A 7,196-nucleotide genomic window follows, 5' to 3' on the forward strand; every position below is an offset into this window, starting at 1 on the left:
GGGCGACCAGTTCAGCAACCTGGGCTGAGTGAGGTGGGCCTAGCGGTTCCGCTTCTATGGTGTCTTGGTCATCTACGACTGCGTATCCAGTACACAAGTCTCCCGAGTCTGACTGTCTGTGACAACTACCGTCCGTGTAGAACGTGAGTTCTGCATCTTCCAGTGGGTTGTCACTGATGTCAGGCCTTGCGGTAAAATTTTGGGTCAAATATTCCATACAATCATGTGTATCTTCCTTTGTATTAAATCCTCCTTCCCCAGCACTCTCACCTTCCACCCTTTGTGCCTGACCAGGCACACCTGGGAGATATGTTGCAGGATTTAATGCACTGCATCTCCTTATGGTGATGTTTACGGGGGCCATTAGTGCTAATTCCCATCTTGTAAACCTCGCTGATGAGACGTGTCTGGTTTGGGCAGAATTCAATAAGGCTGATACCGCATGTGGCGTATGGATTGTGAGGTTGTGGCCTAGCACGACATCTTCGCTTTTTGTCACTAGCAATGCTATCGCAGCAACGCTTCGCAAGCATGTGGGGAGGGATCGCGCTACCGTATCTAGCTGAGCGCTGTAGTATGCAACTGGCCTGCTGGCATCACCGTGTTTTTGGGTTAGTACGCCTGCCGCGCAACCAGCACTTTCTGTTCCGTATAGTTCAAAGGGTTTCCCATAGTCTGGCATACCTAGTGCTGGTGCCTGCGTTAGGCACTGTTTGAGTCTCTCAAATGCTGTTTCGGACTCGTCTGTATGCGAAATCCTATCAGGTTTGTTCGAGGAGACCATTTCCTGCAAAGGTAACGCTAAAATGGAAAACCCTGGGATCCAATTACGGCAATACCCACACATTCCTAAAAACGTTCTGATCTGTTGCTGGGTTTGTGGCAGGGTCATGTCTCTAATTGCTTGGATTCTATCAGCGGTCAGGTGTCTCAGTCCTTGTGTTAGACAGTGTCCCAAATATTTTACCTTAGTTTGGCATAATTGCAACTTGTCTTTGGACACCTTGTGTCCGGTGTCTGAAAGATGAAACAGGAGCTGTTTCGTATCCTTCAGAGATGCTTCCAGTGAATCTGAACACAGTAATAAATCGTCCACATACTGTATCAATACTGATCCACTGTCTGGTTGGAAAGACTGTAAACAATCATGCAAAGCCTGAGAAAATATACTTGGACTATCTATGAAACCTTGGGGAAATCGAGTCCACGTGTATTGGACTCCTCTGTATGTGAATGCAAACAAATATTGGCTGTCAGGGTGCAGAGGTACCGAAAAGAAAGCGGAGCAGAGGTCAATAACAGTGAAAAATTTGGCAGTGGGAGGGATTTGCATAAGGATGACAGCTGGATTTGGCACTACGGGGAACTGACTCTCAACTATTTTGTTAATCCCCCTTAGATCCTGCACTAGCCTGTAACCCCTCCCCCCACTCTTCTTAACAGGGAAGATGGGACTATTGGCAGTGCTGGACGTTCTTACCAGAATGCCCTGTTGTAGCAAGCGCTCTATTACTGGGTAAACTCCTAACTCCACCTCTGGCTTCAGAGGATACTGTGGGATTTTTGGAGCTATCCTACCATCTTTTACTTGTACAACTACTGGAGCTACGTTTGCCATTAATCCAGTGTCCTGTCCGTCTTTTGTCCAAAGTGACTCTGGTATCTGAGATGTCATCTCTTCTACTTGGGATGGATTCCTATTTGTCATAATGGTATGTGACATTAATTTTGATGGGGAGTCTAACATGTCTCGCACTTCCTGAGCGTGTTTCTCAGGTATGTCCAAGAATACACCTTCAGGAGTACAATAAATGACGCACCCCATTTTACACAGTAAGTCTCTTCCCAGGAGATTGGTTGGTGCCGATGCAGCCAGCAAAAAGGAATGCTTGGTATGCAAAGGCCCTATTGTAATCTCGGCTGGTTTGCTAACAGGGTAGTGCTGGACTACTCCTGTTACTCCCATGGCTGGAATTGTCCTACCAGTGGTCCTCATGCCCACTGTCGAATTTATCACTGACTTGGCCGCCCCTGTGTCTACAAGAAAGTTCAAAGTTTTACCAGCTACATTAATTGCGACCTCGGGTTCACTTTCAAGGTTGGCAATCAATTTCACTGGCTGCAGATTACAGGTATGGCCACACCCCTATTGGGTATGGTGACCTCCCTGAATCCCGCTGGCAGCAACTATTTGTGAGGGAGATAGTTGGGAACTACCAGAGGCATGCCAGTCTCTGTTTGGGGGATATCTTTTTGTTTCCCCTGTATGTGGCTCATAACTCCGTTTCTGCGGACCTTGCTCCCAATGTCGTGTGTCGTGTCGTTGTCTAGGGGGTTGGTATGATCTTTGCGAATTTTTCGCTCTACAGTCTCGTGCATAGTGCCCCTGTCTTTGACAAGAATAACATGTTATCATAGTTGACTTACCCACAGGGTTGGATGGTACATACGCAGGCTGCTTTGTGGTCAGAGCCTGTATACTTACTGACATTAGCTTATCACTCTGCGACTCCCTGTGTCTGGTGATGTTTCGGTCGTGATCAATAGCAGCCTCTCTCAAAGTGGACACTGACAGACCTCGCCAACATGGTTGCGTGGTCTGTACCCTTGCCTTTAATGTTTCCTTCAAACCATCCATTAGTACAGATACTGCTACTTCTCGATGGTTTGGATTTGTCCTAATGTCCTCTATACCAGTGTACTTTGCCATTTCTAATAGTGCCCGGTGGAAATATTCTGCAGCTGTTTCTGACTCTTTTTGTTTAATGGAAAATATTTTGTTCCATTTAACAACTGCTGGGAAATGCTCCTTTAACTGTAAGTTTATCCTTCTTACGTTATCTTTGTTGTACACATCTGTAAGAGGTACATCCAGATCTAGTCCACAATCAGCTAAAAATTGAGCTGAGTCGACATTGGAGGGTAAACAAGCTTTTAGCAATATCTGCCAATCTTTATTATTGGGCTCTAAAGTGTTTCCTAAGTCTGTGATGTATTTTTGGCTGGCAACTAAATCTTTTCTAGGGTCAGGGAATTCAGACACTATGGTCCTTAATTCCATTCGGGAAAATGGGCTGTACATGGCAATGTTCCTTATGGGAGTGGCTCCTGATACATCTGTTTTCCCATTGGGAACTGCTATTACCCTAACAGGAGTAATTCTAACAACCTCATTCTGTGTAGATTCTACAGCTTGTGGTGAAATAGTCTCAGCATAATGCATGGTGCCGTACTTACCAGTTGATACGACCTCACCTATCCCTCCGCTAGGGGCCTTTACTAGTCTCGTGGGTGTTGCTGTGCCTACTGTGGTCTCTGCTATGGTGGCTGCTAGAGAGAGCGCTGAAATCGTTGTCGCTTCGTCCTCTTGATCACACTCCTGAGGAAAGTTCAAAACAGGGTACAACTTGCACGGGTTAATGCTTGCATGGGTTAATGGGTTGACATTATCATTAACATTTACACAGTTACTAAGTGATTTTGTGTTACACCTTAGTGCGTCTTTCTCCGTAATCAACTTCTCTCCTGATATATATGGTGGCGGCGGGGCCGTGGCAATCAGTTTTCTGTTAGAGCCAGATCCTGCCGCCTGAGCCAAACCTCTCTGTATCTCACCTTCCTGTTGCCACAACTGTAAATAATCATAATGCTGAACTCGTCTCTTTGTTGATTTTATGAGACATATCCTCCTCCTTAAATTTTGTAACACCTCTGGGCTGAAGCTACCTATTCTTGGGAATTTCTCCCGGTCTTGTACCGTCATTCTCTCCCATTCATCACATAAAACCTCTGTGTGACTTCCATATTTCTCACACATGATATACCTGGCCGACCCAATTGGTCGGACCACTGAATCAACCCGAACCGAGGTTGATCGCCCCCTACCTGAACAACTGGCCCCCATAACTCTGCAGGCGTTGCTTGCTCTACCTCTGATCTCTATATCAAGGTCTTCAGCGAACCCTTACAGAAAACCAGATTGTTCACAATAGGCTGACGGTGGCGGTTTACCGAGTACCCCACTCACTCGCCCACGCCGACCAATGCGACCTGATCACACCGATATGGTGCTGGCGCACTCGACCCAGGGCACCTATAAAAACCGTTGTTTACTGGAACATGCGAGGGTTATCCGCAGAACACTTACTCTTTCCAGTAAAGGTGAGGTTTGTCAGATAGTTCCTGAGTGACCAGCGAACTTCCCTTCTTGAAAAATAAAAAATTACACAAATCACGTCAGAATGTACAAATAGCGTTTGTGACCCCTTTACTCTAATGGTACTAGGTCAGATTACTAACTACTGTACACAATTACGTGCGGTCCAGTCGTTCAGTACACAAACAACTAAGCTTGTGTACGGAAAGACCAATGGAATCGAAACTTACGACTGCGAATTCCTTCAGCCAGAGCTTGTACGGCCTATATGGGTCTTGCACCAACCCTTCTCTTGGTGTTGTGCCTCTGAACTGTATAGCGGACTTCCCTGTTTACTGTACCTGGACCTGCTGGTCTACTATGACCTCCTGGTCTTGTTCTGTACGACCTCCTGGTCTGACCTCCTGGTCTTGTTCTATACTGGTCCGCTATACTCTAATGCTCAAATATTATGTTTAACCAAGGATGCCTCCCTAGCCACCGTGCACGTCACTTACACGCGTGTACCTCACGAGTACTCAACTTTTCTTGTGGTTCAACCTTTAAGTTATATAAACTTATGTGATACAAAAACACTCACTCATCACATGTACACTTTTGCTTCTATTTCTATTTCTGCGCAGAAATTTTTCTTTAGCCCAGCTGTGTTACCAATTAGGAGCAGGATCTGTTAATTTAAATTTTGGATTTCCAAAAATAGACTTGCGTTATTTATCGCCTGTGGCGCTATTTACCGCTTTGCGTTACTTACCGCGTTGCGTTAAAAATCAACTTATCGTGACTTGAGCTACGTGGGCGTAACCGGACGCTCCGTTGCGTAATGTACGCTGCGTGCGTCTGCCTTTGGATTGCGTACACAAGTCTTTTGTTAGGGACACGTGTACGCAAAGCAAAGATCCACCGTAACACAATTTATATTTTTATCAATGTAGATGATCCCTGGTCATCTACCACACAACACACTGACTTCGCCTTATCTCCCAGGCAAAACTGTGTGTTTGTCTATCTTTTAACTATATTACCTTTACTCTTAAACTATGAAATAACGGCAAATCTTTTTTTTAGCACTTCTATCGACTATAAAACTGGCAGACAGGAGAGTGATATACGAAAATGAAAAAGAAAAAGAAATGCAGATATATATATGTGTGCGTGCGTGTGTACGCAAAACAGAAAAATACAGTTTTAAAAGACACTAGCGTTTTGTTCTTACCTCCGGTTCCCGGATTCCTTCAGCACTCTTTTATCTAAGCGAAGCAGACGCTTATCCCGTCAGCACTACGAGACAACCTCCCGCCCTTTGCTGAGGGATAATGTCTGCTGATCTACCTAGTGCAGATATGTGAAGGACAGGACGAGCCGCCAATTGATAAAGCTAAATATTTATCGTGTATATAACCCTTTATGAGGTCTAAGAACACTGTACGCTATCTACGTAAGAAGTACCGTAAGGGTACGCAAGTTGCGTATCGATCGCTTAGCCGTGATCAAGACGCTCAGGCGTCACGTTCACTCACGGCCAAGTGATCGCAGGCAGGCAGACTATTGGCTGTTGACTTATCGTAATGATTCGCTATAGCGTAGCAGCGCTCGGGACCACGAGGAGATCACCAGCGATGCAGACGCTCACAACGTTAAACCTTTATATCTATACCTTTAACAGTGAGATACGCAGTATACCTTAGTGTAGAGACAGAGTGTAAGTGCAACCTGGTGTAACCTGATTAACTACAAAGCTGCTTGAGCGTCACCGACGCTCAGAGAATACTTAACACTATAAAGAATACACAGATACCTGGGCTTAGGGTCCGAAACCTATTATGTGTATTATGACTATTATACTTGCAAAAGGAATCACAGTACAAAGCATACACTACAATATAACATAAACCAACTAACCAGATAACTACACAGGAAATACAATACAATACAATTCAAGTCTAATCAAGGAAAAATACGAGAGAAAGAGAAGAGAGGGAGAGAGAGAAATGGCTCACAGTAAGACAATATGATTACGGAGAGAACTTACGCACAAGGGGAACGATCGCATGCGCCTCGATATCCAGCTCCCGATTATCAGCAATGAGAACCGTTGAAGAGAGTGAAGTTGGATATGGTCGGCCTGCTATTTATGCCCCACACACAATACAATTCAATGGTCCCTACAATCTCATTGTTCATTGGACACAGGAATTCGGCTTCGCATTATAACAAAAGGTCATAGGTTGATTCATACAGGTGGGCTGTGACTATTTCCAACTGCTCAGGTGGGAGGGAAACTGGGTTTCCCGCCGCATGGGTAATAAAGTGCAAATAAAGTAAATGTTCATAAACTTCTTATGTCCATAACTATTCGCACGAGCGATTGATCTGCTTCAAACCAACACCGGAATATTTCTAATTAAATATTCTTCCGATGGATACTAAACACCACTGTATTACTCCTATCTGACCCTTCGTATCAAACAAAGAGGGATTTCTCTGTTCATAAACATTCTATATTAACCAAACTTTCAGAATCTATCAAAGGGACCATGATCTACAAAATACATTATTAGTGAAAATATGTAATGATTGAGTCGCACGCTACAACCACATAAACTCTACCGTAAATACGCATACCACGCGCCTGCGGGTGCCCGCGACTGTGAGTATGCGCACGTACGGGAGAGCGTACGCATGCGCAGCACGGACCTGTGTGAGGTGCAAATATGGTAGTGTGCATAGAGATATTTTTCTGACTTTGACATTACTTACAAGTCAGTCACTCACTGACACTAACAGTCGCAGACTAGTACTGCTGCTGCTGGAAAAATGAGTGACGCGTCAATGCTGCTGCCAGTCGCCTGCCAGTATTGAATTTGTCTTCCTAAGAGGAACGCTGGCTGCATGCTGCTCATCATCAGTGTCTGGCGTTGGCATAGCATAGAAGTAGAGAGGTGGGGCATGTGACGGGTGGGCGGTGGCATCCTTGATTAACCCAGGCGTCCGGTCAGTAATGCAGTCCTGACAGGGTGCAGCGCAGAGGGGACAGTAATCA

Source organism: Pseudophryne corroboree, chromosome 3 (assembly GCF_028390025.1).
Source record: "Pseudophryne corroboree isolate aPseCor3 chromosome 3, aPseCor3.hap2, whole genome shotgun sequence".
Taxonomy (NCBI): Eukaryota; Metazoa; Chordata; class Amphibia; order Anura; family Myobatrachidae; genus Pseudophryne; species Pseudophryne corroboree.